Source organism: Oncorhynchus nerka, unplaced genomic scaffold (genome assembly GCF_034236695.1).
Source record: "Oncorhynchus nerka isolate Pitt River unplaced genomic scaffold, Oner_Uvic_2.0 unplaced_scaffold_888, whole genome shotgun sequence".
In the NCBI taxonomy this organism is placed as follows: domain Eukaryota; kingdom Metazoa; phylum Chordata; class Actinopteri; order Salmoniformes; family Salmonidae; genus Oncorhynchus; species Oncorhynchus nerka.
Window position 1 is genome coordinate 185,288 of NW_027040405.1, and position 19,098 is coordinate 204,385.

The following is a 19,098-nucleotide window of genomic DNA, read 5'->3' on the forward strand; positions in this document are numbered from 1 at the left end:
TTGCTCCTTTGCACCCCATTATTTCTATCTCTACTTTGCACATTCTTCCACTGCAAATCTACCATTCCAGTGTTTTACTTGCTATATTGTATTTACTTTGCCACCATGGCCTTTTTTTTGCCTTTACCTCCCTTATCTCACCTCATTTGCTCACATCGTATATAGACATATTTTCCTACTGTAGTATTGACTGTATGTTTGTTTTACTCCATGTGTAACTCTGTGTCGTTGTATGTGTCAAACTGCTTTGCTTTATATCAGCCAGGTCGCAATTGTAAATGAGAACTTGTTCTCACCTAGCCTACCTGGTTAAATAAAAAAATAAAGTGTTACAGAGTGGTAAACCCTGTAAAGCCTTGACACTGTCTGCAGAGTGTTAAACCCTGTAAAGCCTTGACAATATCTGCAGTGTTAAACCCTGTAAAGCCTTGACGCTGTCTGCAGAGTGTTAAACCCTGTAAAGCCTTGACGCTGTCTGCAGTGGTAAACCCTGTAAAGCCTTGACACTATCTGCAGAGTGTTAAACCCTATAAAGCCTTGACGCTGTCTGCAGTGTTAAACCCTGTAAATCCTTGACAATATCTGCAGTGTTAAACCCTGTAAAGCCTTGACACTGTCTGCAGTGTTAAACCCTGTAAAGCCTTGACACTGTCTGCAGTGTTAAACCCTGTAAAGCCTTGACACTGTCTGCAGAGTGTTAAACCCTGTAAAGCCTTGACACTGTCTGCAGTGTTAAACCCTGTAAAGCCTTGACACTGTCTGCAGTGTTAAACCCTGTAAAGCCTTGACACTGTCTGCAGTGTTAAACCCTGTAAAGCCTTGACACTGTCTGCAGTGTTAAACCCTGTAAAGCCTTGACACGATGTGTGGAAGGTGCCCCCAGTCTCTCTCCTTCCTTCCCTCTCTCTTTGTCATTCTCTCTCTCTTCCCCTCTTTCTCCTCCCTCACGCTCTGGCTCCCATTTCTGGCTCCCCTTTCCCCATTTCTTCCCTCCTCCCTCTTCCACTCTCCTCCCCGCACCCCTCTATCTCCCCTTCTCCAAAATGGTTGACGTCCCCCAACGGCTGTACCAAGCCGCTAAGTCTTCCATCTAGCGGCTAATTGGTGGGTCAATAAAGGAAGGTGGAGGCTTCTGAGTCACCCATTGGTGGTTGCCGGGGCAATGTACACTGCGGTGGTTGCCCTGTCCGCCAATGAGTGAGGTCATTGGCGGACAGACATGTCAAATAAAGATGTCTCTCATCATGTCTAATGGGGTAAAGGAGTCTCAGCCTAAAGTTGATCGGTATATACACTACTAATGAGAAACATGCCGGCTGATATTATGGTGCTATTGGATGGCTTGTTGACCCATAGAATAATATATTTAACCCATTGCTGCTGTTACCTGTTTTAATAACGCCATTGCAAGACTAGGTTGTTATGCTTTTGAGCGTAAATTCTGTTACACTTTAAAGAGTTAAGTAGAAAATATGTTATTGTTTTAAAAATGGATATATACCAGCTCTAGGTTGGTTGATTCTTATTGGATGGCTTTTTGATCCACATAATCATGTTCATAATAATCATAATATAATCCATACAATATAATCCCTACAATATAATCCCTACAATATAATCCCTACAATATAATCCATACAATATAATCTATGCAATATAATCCATACAATATAATCCCTACAATATAATCCCTACAATATAATCCCTACAATATAATCCCTACAATATAATCCCTACAATATAATCCCTACAATATAATCCCTACAATATAATCCATACAATATAATCCCTACAATATAATCCATACAATATAATCCCTACAATATAATCCCTACAATATAATCCCTACAATATAATCCCTACAATATAATCCCTACAATATAATCCATGCAATATAATCCATACAATATAATCCATGCAGTATATCATATCCAGGACTACTAGCTGGTAATGTATAAGGTAGACCACGTTGGTGTGATTCTGAGCGGACAAATATGTTCTGCTTTATGAATGAAATGTGTTACAGTTTTCAAAATGTATATTGACAAGGAGATGAGTGAGATGCTGGTTGATTATGACTGGTTGATTGGGTCAGACAGGTACACTTGATAAAATGCATTTAAATGTTTTACCTGAGAACACTGATCTTTTATTGGCATCCCGTAACCCACCTGTGAATGGATCAGAACAGACAATAACACATTAGTCTACACCGTAACTTATAATGTATGCATTTATCCATTACGAAACCCATGGAAAAGGTGAGAAATGGTCATTTAGACCCATCCCATATCCACTGTGACAACATTGTGTAGTGAATTCAGGGGGTATTCTAACTAAGACCAAACATAACCTCAAACAAGATAACTCTATTGGCAAGTGTATACACACAGTACACTAAACTCTTAATTCATGCAGTAGAGTTTCGTAACTTAAACACTGTTTCCCATACTTGTTCAATGAACCATAAACAATGAATGAACATGCACCTGTGGAGCGGTCGTTAAGACACTAACAGCTTACAGACGGTAGGCAATTAAGGTCACAGTTATGAAAATTTAGGACACTAAAGAGGCCTTTCTACTGACTCTGAAAAACACCAAAAGAAAGATGCCCAGTGTCCCTGCTCATCTGAGTGAATGAGCCTTAGGCATGCTGCAAGGAGGACTGCAGATGTGGCCAGGGCAATAAAGTACAATGTCCGGACTGTGAGACGCCTAAGACAGCGCTACAGGGAGACAGGACAGACAGCTGATCGTCCTCGCAGTGGCAGACCACATGTAACGACACCTGCACAGATCGGTACATCTGAACATCACACCTGCGGGACAGGTACAGGATGGCAACAACATTTGCCTGAGTTACACCAGGAAAGCACAATACCTCCATCAGTGCTCAGACTGTCCGCAATAGGCTGAGAGAGGCTGGACTGAGGGCTTGCAGGCCTGTTGTAAGGCAGGTCCTCACCAGACATCACCGGCAACAACATCGCCTATGGACACAAACCCACCGTCGCTGGACCAGACAGGACTGGCAAAAAGTGCTCTTCACTGACGAGTCACGGTTTTGTCTCACCAGGGGTGATAGTTGGATTCGCTTTTATCGTCAAAGGAATGAGCATTACAATTTGGAGGTGGAGGGTCATTCATGGTCTGGGGCGGTGTGTCACAGCATCATCTGACTGAGCTTGTTGCCATTGCAGGCAATCTCAACGCTGTGTGTTACAGGGAAGACATCCTCCTCCCTCATGTGGTACCCTTCCTGCAGGCTCATCCTGACATGACCCTCCAGCATGACAATGCCACCAGCCATACTACTCGTTCTGTGCGTGATTTCCTGCAACACAGGAATGTCAGTGTTCTGCCATGGCCAACGAAGAGCTCTGATCTCAATCCCATTGAGCACGTCTGGGACCTGTTGGATCGGAGGGTGAGGGCCAGGGCCATTCCCCTGAGAAATGTCTGGGAACTTTCAGGTGGAAGAGTGGGGTATCATCTCACAGCAAGAACTGGCAAATCTGGTGCAGAACATGAGGAGGCACCCACGCACGCACGCACCCACCCACCCACCCACCAACGCACCCACCCACCCACGCACGCACCCACCCACCCACCCACGCACGCACGCACCCACCCACCCACCCACCCACCCACCCACCCACCAACGCACCCACCCACCCACGCACCCACCCACCCACCCACGCACGCACCCACCCACCCGCCCACCCACCCACGCACGCACCCACCCACCCGCCCACCCACCAACGCACCCACGCACGCACCCACCCACCCACCCACCCACCCACCCACCAACGCACCTACCCACCCACCCACCCACCCACCCATCCACCCACCCACGCACCCACCCACCCACCAACGCACCCACCCACCCACCCACCCACCCACCAACGCACCCACCCACCCACCCACCCACGCACCCACCCACCCACCAACGCACCCACCCACCCACCCACCAACGCACCCACGCACGCACCCACCCACCCACCCACCAACGCACCCACCCACCCACCCACCCACCCACCAACGCACCCACCCACCCACGCACGCACCCACCCACCCACCCACCCACCCACCCACCCACCAACGCACCCACCCACCCACCCACCAACGCACCCACCCACCCACCCACCCACCAACGCACCCACCCACCCACCCACCCACCCACCAACGCACCCACGCACGCACCCACCGACCCACCCACCCACCCACGCACGCACGCACGCACCCACCCACCCACCCACCAACGCACCCACCCACCCACGCACGCACCCACCCACCCACCCACGCACCCACCCACCCACCCACCCACCCACGCACGCACGCACCCACCCACCCACCCACCCACCAACGCACCCACCCACCCACCCACCCACCCACCCACGCACGCACGCACCCACCCACCCACCCACCCACCAACGCACCCACCCACCCACCCACCCACCCACCCACGCACGCACCCACCCACCCACCCACCCACCCACCAACGCACCCACGCACGCACCCACCCACCCACCCACCCACCAACGCACCTACCCACCCACCCACCCACCCACCCATCCACCCACCCACGCACCCACCCACCCACCAACGCACCCACCCACCCACCCACCCACCCACCAACGCACCCACCCACCCACCCACCAACGCACCCCCACCCACCCACCCACCCACCCACCAACGCACCCACCCACCCACCCACCAACGCACCCACCCACCCACCCACCCACCAACGCACCCACCCACCCACCCACCCACCCACCAACGCACCCACGCACGCACCCACCGACCCACCCACCCACCCACGCACGCACGCACGCACCCACCCACCCACCCACCAACGCACCCACCCACCCACGCACGCACCCACCCACCCACGCACGCACCCACCCACCCACCCACCCACCCACCCACGCACGCACGCACCCACCCACCCACCCACCCACCAACGCACCCACCCACCCACCCACCCACCCACCCACGCACGCACGCACCCACCCACCCACCCACCAACGCACCCACCCACCCACGCACGCACCCACCCACCCACCCACCCACCACGCACCCACCCACCCATAATTGGAACCATTTTGTAGAAATGTATGAGACTATAACACAATAGATATGGTAGGGGAAAATCCAAAGAAAAATCAACCAGATTGTTAGTTATTTTTGAGAGCCCTTACAATGGAAAGTATAATCCAGCACCCAGATTGAAAGTTCCTATGGCTTCCACTAGATGTCAACAGTCTTTGTTCAAGGTTTCAGGCTTGTTTCTTCCAAAACGAGGAAGAATTATGAGTTTTAGAACTGGGACTCAAGAGTTAGAAATCAGTCTGTGCGCATGTGACGAAGAGGACGTGCATCTGATGATATCGTTTTCCTATTGAACATACTTCTTTCATATGAAATATTGTAGTTTAATTACGTTGTAGTTTAATTACCTGAGGATTATATAGAAACATATTTAGACTAGATTTAAAGTTTACATTTACATTTACATTTAAGTCATTTAGCAGACGCTCTTATCCAGAGCGACTTACAAATTGGTGCTTTCACCTTATGACATCCAGTGGAACAGCCACTTTACAATAGTGCATCTAAGTCTTTTAAGGGGGGTGAGAAGGATTACTTTATCCTATCCTAGGTATTCCTTAAAGAGGTGGGGTTTCAGGTGTCTCCGGAAGGTGGTGATTGACTCCGCTGTCCTGGCGTCGTGGGGGAGTTTGTTCCACCATTGGGGGGCCAGAGCAGCGAACAGTTTTGACTGGGCTGAGCGGGAACTGTACTTCCTCAGTGGTAGGGAGGCGAGCAGGCCAGAGGTGGATGAATTTAACAGCAGCTTTTTGGATTCCTTTCTCTGCATGTTGAACGAGTGGATTACTCAAATCGATGGCACCAACTAAACAGACTTTTTGGATTCCTTTCTCTGCATGTTGAACGAGTGGATTACTCAAATCGATGGCACCAACTAAACAGACTTTTTGGATTCCTTTCTCTGCATGTTGAACGAGTGGATTACTCAAATCGATGGCGCCAACTAAACAGACTTTTTGGATTCCTTTCTCTGCATGTTGAACGAGTGGATTACTCAAATCGATGGGGCCACCTAAACAGACTTTTTGGATTCCTTTCTCTGCATGTTGAATGAGTGGATTACTCAAATCGATGGGGCCACCTAAACAGACTTTTTGGATTCCTTTCTCTGCATGTTGAAGGAGTGGATTACTCAAATCGATGGGGCCACCTAAACAGACTTTTTGGATTCCTTTCTCTGCATGTTGAAGGAGTGGATTACTCAAATCGATGGGGCCACCTAAACAGACTTTTTGGATTCCTTTCTCTGCATGTTGAAGGAGTGGATTACTCAAATCGATGGCACCAACTAAACAGACTTTTTGGATTCCTTTCTCTGCATGTTGAAGGAGTGGATTACTCAAATCGATGGCGCCAACTAAACAGACTTTTTGGATTCCTTTCTCTGCATGTTGAACGAGTGGATTACTCAAATCGATGGCGCCAACTAAACAGACTTTTTGGATTCCTTTCTCTGCATGTTGAACGAGTGGATTACTCAAATCGATGGGGCCACCTAAACAGACTTTTTGGATTCCTTTCTCTGCATGTTGAATGAGTGGAGTACTCAAATCGATGGCGCCACCTAAACAGACTTTTTGGATTCCTTTCTCTGCATGTTGAACGAGTGGATTACTCAAATCGATGGGGCCACCTAAACAGACTTTTTGGATTCCTTTCTCTGCATGTTGAACGAGTGGATTACTCAAATCGATGGCACCAACTAAACAGACTTTTTGGATTCCTTTCTCTGCATGTTGAACGAGTGGATTACTCAAATCGATGGGGCCACCTAAACAGACTTTTTGGATTCCTTTCTCTGCATGTTGAATGAGTGGAGTACTCAAATCGATGGGGCCACCTAAACAGACTTTTTGGATTCCTTTCTCTGCATGTTGAACGAGTGGATTACTCAAATCGATGGGGCCACCTAAACAGACTTTTGGATTCCTTTCTCTGCATGTTGGAGTGGATTACTCAAATCGATGGCACCAACTAAACAGACTTTTTGGATTCCTTTCTCTGCATGTTGAACGAGTGGATTACTCAAATCGATGGGGCCACCTAAACAGACTTTTTGGATTCCTTTCTCTGCATGTTGAAGGAGTGGATTACTCAAATCGATGGGGCCACCTAAACAGACTTTTTGGATTCCTTTCTCTGCATGTTGAACGAGTGGATTACTCAAATCGATGGCGCCAACTAAACAGACTTTTTGGATTCCTTTCTCTGCATGTTGAACGAGTGGATTACTCAAATCGATGGCACCAACTAAACAGACTTTTTGGATTCCTTTCTCTGCATGTTGAATGAGTGGATTACTCAAATCGATGGGGCCAACTAAACAGACTTTTTGGATTCCTTTCTCTGCATGTTGAACGAGTGGATTACTCAAATCGATGGCACCAACTAAACAGACTTTTTGGATTCCTTTCTCTGCATGTTGAATGAGTGGATTACTCAAATCGATGGGGCCACCTAAACAGACTTTATGGGATATAAAGGAGGATTTTATCTAACAAAACGACACTACATTTCCCCTCCCCTAATTTCCCCTCCCACTACATGTTGTAGCTGGGACCCTGTGGATTGGAAATCAAAGGAATATTTTCAAAAAGCAAGTGAATATTTCATCACTATTTGTGATTTTATGAAGCCTGTGCCGGTGGAAAAATATGTTGATGTGGGGCGCCGTCCTCAAACAGTCACGTGGTTTGCTTTCGCTGTAAAGCCTATTGTAAATCAGACAGTGCAGTTAGATTCAAAATAATTTAAGCTTTTAACCAATATAAGACACGTGTATGTACCTAAATGTTTAATATCCATAATTTTTTATGATTATTTATTTGAATTGCTTGACCTCCAATTTCACCGGAAGTTGTCGACAGGTGTCCCGCTAGCTAGCGCCTAGCCCTAAGAAGTTTTAAATTCTACCCACTAAACACCAGTCTGACTGAAGTAAACTGCAGTCTGAGTCTCAACGTCAACAGTGAAGAGGCGACTCTGGGATGCTGGCCTTCTTGGCAGAGTTGCAAAGAAAAATCCATATATCAGACTGGCCAAAAATAAAGAAAATATTAAGATGGGCATAAGAACACAGACACTGGACAGAGGAATTCTGCCTAGAAGGCCAGCTTCCCGGAGTCGCCTCTTCACTGTTGATGTTGAGACTGGTGTTTTGCAGGTACTATTGACAGATTTAGTTCCGTCTGGCTTGATACATAAATTAAGATGAATTGACTCCAAGTAGAAAAGAGTTTGGTATGATGATGTATGATGATGAACTTTAATAACACACAATAGAACACAACAGACCCACATTGAAGTAGTTAGCTAGAAATATGTGTGTTCTTTCTTCTTAAAGGAAAGTGGATATCTCCTTTTGGATTTGATCGTTATTCTATTTAATGAAGGGGCGATAGAGAGAAGGGATGGAGAGTGTAGGGCCGTTAGGGGCCACGGTTTATACCCAAGCCAACAGGGAGATCCTATATGGGTCTTAACCACAACGCCACCCTCAAGCACATGTGTGACGCGTTTCTCCAATATCAGGATCTGAACACCATCTCAGAGGATGGGGCGATACGCAACTCGGCACCCTATTCCCCACAAAGTCCTCTACTGGCACCCTAGTCCCCACATAGCCCACTACTGGCACCCTATTCCCTATGTAGTGCACTACTGGCACCCTATTCCCCACATAGTGCACTACTGGCACCCTATTCCCCACATAGTGCACTACTGGCACCCTATTCCCCACATAGCCCACTACTGGCACCCTATTCCGTATGTAGTGCACTTCTGGCACCCTATTCCCTACATATTGCACTACCTGTGAGGCGTACACTAGAACAGAGTCTGCGTCCCATAGGGCCATGGTCCTGAGTAGTGCATTGGATAGGGAACAGGGTGCTATTAGGGACGTATCCCTATTCCAATAATGTCCTGTTCAAAGGATAGGGGGGGAGAGAGAGAGAGAGAGAGAGAGTGGAGGGAGAGAGAGAGGGAGAGAGAGAGAGAGAGTGGGAGGGAGAGAGAGGGAGAGAGAGAGGGAGAGAGAGAGAGAGTGGGAGGGAGAGAGAGAGAGAGAGAGAGAGGGAGAGAGAGAGAGGGGAGGGGAGAGAGATAGAGAGAGAGAGAGGGGGGGAGAGAGTGGGAGAGAGAGAGGGGGGAGAGAGAGGGGGGGGAGGGGAGAGAGAGAGGGGGGAGAGAGGGGGAGAGAGAGAGGGGGAGAGAGAGAGAGAGGGGGAGAGAGAGAGAGAGGGAGAGAGAGAGAGAGAGAGGGGGGGTGGGAGAGAGAGAGAGAGTGGGAGAGAGCAACGTCATACTCAAACCATCGACTAGCTCTTAACGTGAATAAATCTCTCTGATGACACCTAGAAATGTGATTTTAGACCATGTCAACAGCCTCATCCCTAAATTACCCCGTTGCCTAAACTCTAAAATGTTTCTACTGCGTTTTAACAGGCTACATACATCTCATCTTTAGGTCCATGGAAAGTCATACTTTGTATAATAATCACTTAGAATTGGGAGGATTGACATTAATAAATTGAACTAAGGAAATGATGTGGTACACCCGATGGCATTAATAATGCAGTCAGTTAGATTGTGGACACTAGAAAACCACACACTTCATGAGAATAGCTTGGAGAAAGTTTTACACTAGAAAATCACACACTGTTTCCAAACGTCTTCCAATTAAGAATGATGGAGGCCACTATGGTCTTGGGGACCTTCAATTCTGCAGACATTTTTTGTTACTCTTCCCCAGATCTGTGCTTCGACACAATCCTGTCTCATGGACAATTCCTTTGACCTCTTGGCTTGGTTTTTGCTCTGACATGCACTGTCAACTGTGGGACCTTAATATAGACAGGTGTGTGCCTTTCTAATTCACGTCCAATGATTTGAATTTACCACAGGTGGACTCCATTCAAGTTGTTGAAACATCTCAAGGGTGATCAATGGAAACAGGTTGCACCTGAGCTCAATTTCGAGTCTCATAGCAAAAGGGTCTGAATACTGTTTCAAATATTTTATACATTTGCAAAAAAATAATAATCTAAAAACCCATTTTTGCTTTGTCATTATGGAGCATCATGTGTAGATTGATGAGATTTTTAAAATGTATTTAATCCATTTTAAAATAAGGCTGTAACGTAACAAAATGTGGTAAAAGTCAAAGGGTCTGAATATTTTTCCCAGAAAGCATCTGTATAAGGTAAGGCAGGTAGGTGGCCAGCCACAGTCACTCACTCTTGTCCTGCTCAAGTGGTTCCAGGATGTCACTCTCTGCGTCAATGGGAATGTGCCACGGCTGTCTGATAGCCTGGAGCTGCTTGTAGAACTCATCCTAGAGAGGAGAGGACAGGAGACATTACAGGGTTCATTCCTGCTTGTAGGTACAACAACACAGAGAGGAGAAAGGGAGCAGGTTACAGCCGTGTTAATGTTTAATTGAGGATTTTTCTTTAAACAACAACGATCTACTAATCATTTTATTTAATAAAAATAATCCACTGATGTACAGTTTTTAGGTTGATTATTGATTATGGATGACGTCTGGCTGTAGTGACATAACAAGCATGTAAACTCTATACACAACTTGCTTGGAATTAAGGAGATACATATTTACAGAGAATAATATGAATAATATAATCATCATGTTGGATGGCTCCATACTATACGCAGTTATGCAGCTTCATTTACAAACGTAGGTATACAACACGAACTGGGCCAAGTTCAGAGCAAACGACAGAAAAACACATTCTTCTGGAAAATATCTATTTGATACAACCGCTAGATGTCCGTTAGCAGAATGGGATTCTGAAGTTCTTAAACAAAGAACCAAAACTAAAAAGAAACTCAACCTATTTCTAAAAGTCGACAAAAGATGGAAGGGAAGAGCTGCTAAGGCACACAACAGAATGTTTTGGTAGACAGAAGGTACTAAGGTACACAACAGAATGTTTTGGTAGACAGAAGGTACACAACAGAATGTTTTGGTAGACAGAAGGTACTAAGGTACACAACAGAATGTTTTGGTAGACAGAAGGTACACAACAGAATGTTTTGGTAGACAGAAGGTACACAACAGAATGTTTTGGTAGACAGAAGGTACACAACAGAATGTTTTGGTAGACAGAAGGTACACAACAGAATGTTTTGGTAGACAGAAGGTACACAACAGAATGTTTTGGTAGACAGAAGGTACACAACAGAATGTTTTGGTAGAAAGAAAGGTACTAAGGTACACAACAGAATGTGTTGGTAGACAGAAGGTACTAAGGAACACACCAGAATGTTTTAGAAGACAGAAGGTACTAAGGTACACAACAGTAGGTTTTGGTAGACAGAAGGTACTAAGGTACACAACAGAATGTTTTGGTAGACAGAAGGTACTAAGGTACACAACTAAATGTTTTGGTAGACAGAAGGTACACAACCGAATGTTTTGGTAGACAGAAGGTACTAAGGTACACAACAGAATGTTTTGGTAGACAGACGGTACTAAGGTACACAACAGAATGTTTTGGTAGACAGAAGGTACATAACAGAATGTTTTGGTAGACAGAAGGTACTAAGGTACACAACATAAGGTTTTGGTAGACAGAAGGTACACAACATAAGGTTTTGGTAGATAGAAGGTACTAAGGTACACAACAGAATGTTTTGGTAGACAGAAGGTACTAAGGTACACAACATAATATTTTGGTAGACGGAAGGTACACAACAGAATGTTTTGGTAGACAGAAGGTACTAAGGTACACAACAGAATGTTTTGGTAGACAGAAGGTACTAAGGTACACAACATAATGTTTTGATAGACAGAAGCTACACAACAGAATGTTTTGGTAGACAGAAGGTACACAACAGAATGTTTTGGTAGATAGAAGGTACACAACAGAATGTTTTGGTAGACAGAAGGTACTAAGGTACACAACAAAATGTTTTGGTAGACAGAAGGTACTAAGGTACACAACAAAATGTTTTGGTAGACAGAAGGTACACAACAGAATGTTTTGGTAGATAGAAGGTACACAACAGAATGTTTTGGTAGACAGAAGGTACTAAGGTACACAACAGAATGTTTTGGTAGACAGAAGCTACACAACAGAATGTTTTGATAGACAGAAGGTACACAACAGAATGTTTTGGTAGACAGAAGCTACACAACAGAATGTTTTGGTAGACAGAAGCTACACAACAGAATGTTTTGGTAGATAGAAGTTACACAACAGAATGTTTTGGTAGACAGAAGGTACCTAGGTACACAACAAAAGGTTTTGGTAGACAGAAGGTACACAACAGAATGTTTTGGTAGACAGAAGGTACTAAGGTACACAACAAAATGTTTTGGTAGACAGAAGCTACACAACAGAATGTTTTGGTAGACAGAAAGTACACAACAGAATGTTTTGGTAGATAGAAGGTACACAACAGAATGTTTTGGTAGACAGAAGGTACTAAGGTACACAACAGAATGTTTTGATAGACAGAAGCTACACAACAGAATGTTTTGGTAGACAGAAGGTACACAACAGAATGTTTTGGTAGATAGAAGGTACACAACAGAATGTTTTGGTAGACAGAAGGTACTAAGGTACACAACTAAATGTTTTGGTAGATAGAAGGTACACAACAGAATGTTTTGGTAGACAGAAGGTACTAAGGTACACAACTAAATGTTTTGGTAGATAGAAGGTACACAACAGAATGTTTTGGTAGACAGAAGGTACTAAGGTACACAACAGAATGTTTTGGTAGGCAGAAGGTACTAAGGTACACAACAGAATGTTTTGGGAGACAGAAGGTACACAACAGAATGTTATGGTAGACAGAAGGTACTAAGGTACACAACAGAATGTTTTGGGAGACAGAAGGTACACAACAGAATGTTTTGGTAGACAGAAGGTACTAAGGTACACAACAGAATGTTTTGGTAGACAGAAGGTACACAACAGAATGTTTTGGTAGACAGAAGGTACACAACAGAATGTTTTGGTAGACAGAAGCTACTCTTTGGAAAAAAGGGGTGAATTGATCATCAAAAAGAAAAGAGGACAAAGACACTTCATATAATGAATTTAAATGCCTTTATTTGTATGGCATATTCATTGGAAAGAAAGTTTTAAAACTCTTAACACGTTTCAGCAGCATGGCCTTCGTCGGGGTGGGGGGACCATAGCTAGCTACCCAGCTGCCCTAGGGCCATACAAATAAAGGCATTTTAATTCATTATATGCAGAGTGCCTTGGTCCTCCTTTGTTTTTGATCGTTTCTGAAAGTCGTGGCCATTGAAAACAGAGAATGTGTGTCTCTCTCTCTCTTTCTCGCTCTAGCTTTTAAAGGCTCTAAAGACTACTAATGGTATTACAAGGAAAGGTATACTGGCCCGTGGAGAAGGAGCAGCCTGTCACAGGGAGAAAACCTCAGTGAACTCAACCAAAGACGCTGAGCGTTGGCTAACGCCAATGTCAGTCCCATTAGTTCTACAGCTGTTTTTATTTTCTTAAAAAAACAAATATACCTCAGAGTACAGTCCTCGGGGCCAAACTTGAATAAATAAATTGCCCCGTGTTCCCTTCTAAAGGTTTCTATGTGTTCTAGTTTTTCAGTGTTAAAAGATGAAGTTTTACCAGCCAGCCAGTCAGCCAGTCAGTCAGCCAGTCAGCCAGTCAGCCAGTACAGCCAGTTAGTACAGTCAGCCAGTCAGCCAGTACAGCCAGCCAGTCAGCCAGTACAGCCAGTCAGTACAGTCAGTCAGTACAGTCAGCCAGCCAGCCAGTCAGCCATTCAGTCAGTCAGTCAGCCAGTACAGTCAGCCAGTCAGTCAGCCAGCCAGCCAGTCAGCCAGTCAGCCATTCAGTCAGTCAGTCAGCCAGTCAGTACAGTCAGTCAGTACAGTCAGCCAGCCAGTACAGTCAGCCAGTACAGCCAGTCAGTCCAGTCAGCCAGTACAGTCAGCCAGTCAGCCAGTACAGTCAGTCAGTACAGTCAGCCAGTCAGTCAGCCAGTACAGTCAGCCAGCCAGTCAGCCAACCAGTACAGCCAGTCAGTCAGTCAGCCAGGCAGCCAGTACAGCCAGCCTGTCAGCCAGTCAGCAGTCAGCCACTCAGTCAGTCAGCCAGTACAGTCAGTAAGTACAGTCAGCCAGTCAGTCAGCCAGTACAGTCAGCCAGTACAGTCATCCAGTCAGCCAGCCAGTACAGCCAGTCAGCCAGCCAGTACAGCCAGCCAGCCAGTCAGCCAGTACAGCCAGTCAGTCAGTCAGCCAGTACAGCCAGCCAGTCAGCCAGTCAGTCAGTAAAGCCAGTACAGTCAGCCAGTACAATCAGCCAGTCAGCCAGTACAGTCAGCCAGTCAGTCAGTCAGTCAGTCAGCCAGTACAGTCAGCCAGCCAGCCAGTCAGCCATTCAGTCAGTCAGTCAGCCAGTACAGTCAGCCAGTCAGTCAGCCAGCCAGCCAGTCAGCCACTCAGCCATTCAGTCAGTCAGTCAGCCAGTCAGCCAGTCAGCCAGTCAGTCAGCCAGTCAGCCAGTCAGTCAGTACAGTCAGCCAGCCAGTCAGTACAGTCAGCCAGCCAGTCAGTACAGTCAGCCAGTCAGTCAGTACAGACAGCCAGCCAATCAGCCAGTCAGTCAGTCAGTACAGTCAGCCAGTCAGTCAGTACAGTCAGCCAGTCAGTACAGCCAGCCAGTCAGCCAGTACAGTCAGTCAGTACAGTCAGCCAGTCAGCAAGTCAGCCAGCCAGCCAGTCAGCCAGTACAGCCAGTACAGTCAGCCAGCCAGCCAGTCAGCAAGCCAGTCAGCAAGCCAGTCAGCAAGCCAGTCCAGCCAGCCAGTACAGTCAGCCAGTCAGCAAGCCAGTCCAGCCAGCCAGTCCAGTCAGCCAGTCAGCAAGCCAGTACAGTCAGCCAGTCAGTCAGCCTGTACAGTCAGCCAGCCAGCCAGCCAGTACTGTCAGCCAGTACAGTCAGTCAGCCAGTCAGCCGATCAGACAGTACAGTCAGTCAGCCAGTCAGCCGACCAGTCAGCCGACCAGCCAGTACAGTCAGCCAGTACAGTCAGCCAGTCAGTCAGCCAGTACAGTCAGCCAGTCAGTCAGCCGACCAGCCAGTACAGTCAGCCAGTGCAGTCAGCCAGTCAGTCAGCCAGTACAGTCAGCCAGTCAGTCAGCCGACCAGTCAGCCGACCAGCCAGTACAGTCAGCCAGTGCAGTCAGCCAGTACAGTCAGCTAGTCCAGCCAGTACAGTCAGCCAGTACAGTCAGCCAGTACAGTCAGCCAGTCCAGTCAGCCAGTACAGTCAGCCAGCCAGCCAGTACAGTCAGCCAGCCAGCCAGTACAGTCAGCCAGTCCAGCCAGTACAGTCAGCCAGTACAGTCAGCCAGTACAGTCAGCCAGCCAGTCCAGTCAGCCAGTCCAGCCAGTACAGTCAGCCAGTACAGTCAGCTAGTCCAGCCAGTACAGTCAGCCAGTACAGTCAGCCAGTCCAGTCAGCCAGTACAGTCAGCCAGCCAGTCAGCCGATACAGCCAGCCAGTACAGTCAGCCAGCCAGCCAGTACAGTCAGCCAGTCAGCCTCTATGTAGGGTGCACCCTATTCCCTATAAACTGTACTGTATTGCACAACTGTTGTGGTCTATGGGCCCTGGTCAACAGTAGTGCAGTATGTGGGGGAGTAGGGTGCCATTTGGGACACAAGGCTGTGTTTCAAGGAAGAATGGTTACACCAGGAAGAGGAAGGAGAGTTACATCAGGAAGAGGAAGGAGAGTTACATCAGGAAGAGGAAGGAGAGTTACATCAGGAAGAGGAAGGAGAGTTACATCAGGAAGAGGAAGGAGAGTTACATCAGGAAGAGGAAGGAGAGTTACACCAGGAAGAGGAAGGAGAGTTACAACAGGAAGAGGAAGGAGAGTTACACCAGGAAGAGGAAGGAGAGTTACACCAGGAAGAGGAAGGAGAGTTACAACAGGAAGAGGAAGGAGAGTTACACCAGGAAGAGGAAGGAGAGTTATATCAGGAAGAGGAAGGAGAGTTACACCAGGAAGAGGAAGGAGAGTTACATCAGGAAGAGGAAGGAGAGTTACATCAGGAAGAGGAAGGAGAGTTACATCAGGAAGAGGAAGGAGAGTTACACCAGGAAGAGGAAGGAGAGTTCCATCAGGAAGAGGAAGGAGAGTTCCATCAGGAAGAGGAAGGAGAGTTACATCAGGAAGATGAAGGAGAGTTACACAAGGAAGAGGAAGGGAGAATCAGATCTGTTTATCCCTTTTTCCTCTACATCCAGTTTTATAACCAGGACCAACATTCCTTCATTCCCTCCTCTCTACCCCCTTTCTCTCTCTCTCTCTAGCTGTCACGGCCGTTAAAAGAACTGGACCAAGGTGCAGCGTGTTGAGCGTACATTTTCTCTTTTATTCGAAATGACGAAACAATAAACAATACAAAACAAACCGTGAAGCTTAAGGCCATGTGCCATCAAACAAAGTTAACTTCCCACAAATACAGGTGGGGAAAAGGGTACCTAAGTATGGTTCCCAATCAGAGACAACGATAGACAGCTGTCCCTGATTGAGAACCTACCCGGCCAAAACATAGATATAGAAAATCATAGAAACACAAAACATAGAATGCCCACCCCAACTCACGCCTTGACCAAACCAAAATATAGACATAAAAAGGATATCTAAGGTTAGGGCGTGACACTAGCTCTCTCTCTTTCTTGCGTGACGCTCTCTCCCTGTCGATCTCTCCCTGTCTATCTCTCTCTCCAGCCCTCTCTCTCTCCCTCTTTCAATTCAATTTAAATAGGCTTTATTGGCAAGGGAAACATATTGCCAAAGCAAGTGAAATAAACACATTTAACAACATCAACTAAAAACGATTAGAAAATAACAGTAGACATTGCACTAAAAAGGTTTTAAAAAGGTAAAGATATTTCACGTGTTATATTATCAGCTGTTTAGCATTAACACAAGTAGTTATAATACGAACAGTGGGGGAAGATAAAATAAAATAAAAATACAAATAAATTCTCTCTATTTCCCTCTTCTCTCATTGAGCTCAATCCTTTGTGAATCAGAATCAGGCTGCTCCGCTCTGTTCAGCTCGCTGGTGTTTTTGATCATCTCAGTAGGCGTCAACCACAAGTAAATGTCTGAAAAATACAGAGGAATCGCAAAATTCCTACCCCGCCGTTAATTAAACCCTCAGAAAGGGGTAGTGATGGGGAGAAAATTGATAGTTGCATATCGCAATATTATTCTAATTGTTTTTATACTGTAGGTAACGTTAGCTAGCGCTAGTCGGCTGTACCTGCACAAAAACTCCGGTACTGTTCATCCTATAGCTTGTTCTCCAAAAAATATATATATATGTCGCACCTGCTGTCTCTAACTCTGAATGAAAATCCAACTGACATTTAATCCTGAGGCGCTGACCTGTTGCACCCTCTACAACCACTGTGATTTTTGAGGAGATCTGCATGAAGGAATGGGCCAAAATACCAGCAACAGTGTGTGAAAACCTTGTGAAGACTTACAGAAAACGTTTGACCTCTGAAATTGCCAACAAAGGGTATATAACAAAGTATTGAGATAAACTTTTGTTATTGACCAAATACTTATTTTCCACCATAATTTGCAAATAAATTCATTAAAAATCCTACAACGTGATATTCTGGATTTTTTTTCTCATTTTGTCTGTCATAGTTGAAGTGTACCTATGATGAAAATTACAGGCCTCTCTCATCTTTTTAAGTGGGAGAAGTTGCACAATTGGTGGTTGACTAAATACTTTTTTGCCCCACTGTACTGTATTCTATACCATCTACTGCATCTTGCCTTTGCCGCCATCGCTCATCCATACATTTATATGTACATATTATTTTTCATTATTTTACATGTGTGTTTATTAGGTAGTCATCGTGGATTTGTTCGATTACTTGTTAGATATTACAGCATTGGAACTAGAAGCACAAGCGTTTCACTACACTCACATTAACATCTGCTAACCATGTGACCAATAACATCTGCTAACCATGTGACCAATAACATCTGCTAACCATGTGACCAATAACATCTGCTAACCATGTGACCAATAACATCTGCTAACCATGTGACCAATAACATCTGCTAACCATGTGTATGTGACCATTAACATCTGCTAACCATGTGACCAATAACATCTGCTAACCATGTGACCAATAACATCTGCTAACCATGTGACCAATAACATCTGCTAACCATGTGACCAATAACATCTGCTAGCCATGTGACCAATAACATCTGCTAGCCATGAGACCAATAACATCTGCTAACCATGTGACCAATAACATCTGCTAACCATGTGACCAATAACATCTGCTAACCATGTGTATGTGACCAATAACATCTGATAACCATGTGTATGTGACCAATAACATCTGTTAACCATGTGTATGTGACCAATAACATCTACTAACCATGTGTATGTGACCAATAACATCTGTTAACCATGTGTATGTGACCAATAACATCTGCTAACCATGTGTATGTGACCAATAACATCTGCTAACCATGTGACCAATAACATCTGCTAACCATGTGTATGTGACCAATAACATCTGCTAACCATGTGTATGTGACCAATAACATCTGCTAACCATGTGTATGTGACCAATAACATCTGCTAACCATGTGTATGTGACCAATAACATCTACTAACCATGTGTATGTGACCAATAACATCTGCTAACCATGTGTATGTGACCAATAACATCTACTAACCATGTGTATGTGACCAATAACATCTGTTAACCATGTGTATGTGACCAATAACATCTGCTAACCATGTGTATGTGACCAATAACATCTGTTAACCATGTGTATGTGACCAATAACATCTGCTAACCATGTGTATGTGACCAATAACATCTGCTAACCATGTGTATGTGACCAATAACATCTGCTAACCATGTGTATGTGACCAACAACATCAGCTAACCATGTGTATGTGAC

The 19,098-nt window shown here is 45.7% G+C and overlaps 1 pseudogene; it reads right to left on the minus strand.

The window, feature by feature from the left end:
* Positions 1-1,985: 1,985 nt before the first annotated feature.
* Positions 1,986-19,098, minus strand: part of LOC115124436 (uncharacterized protein C8orf34 homolog) — a 71,514-nt pseudogene continuing 54,401 nt past the window's right edge.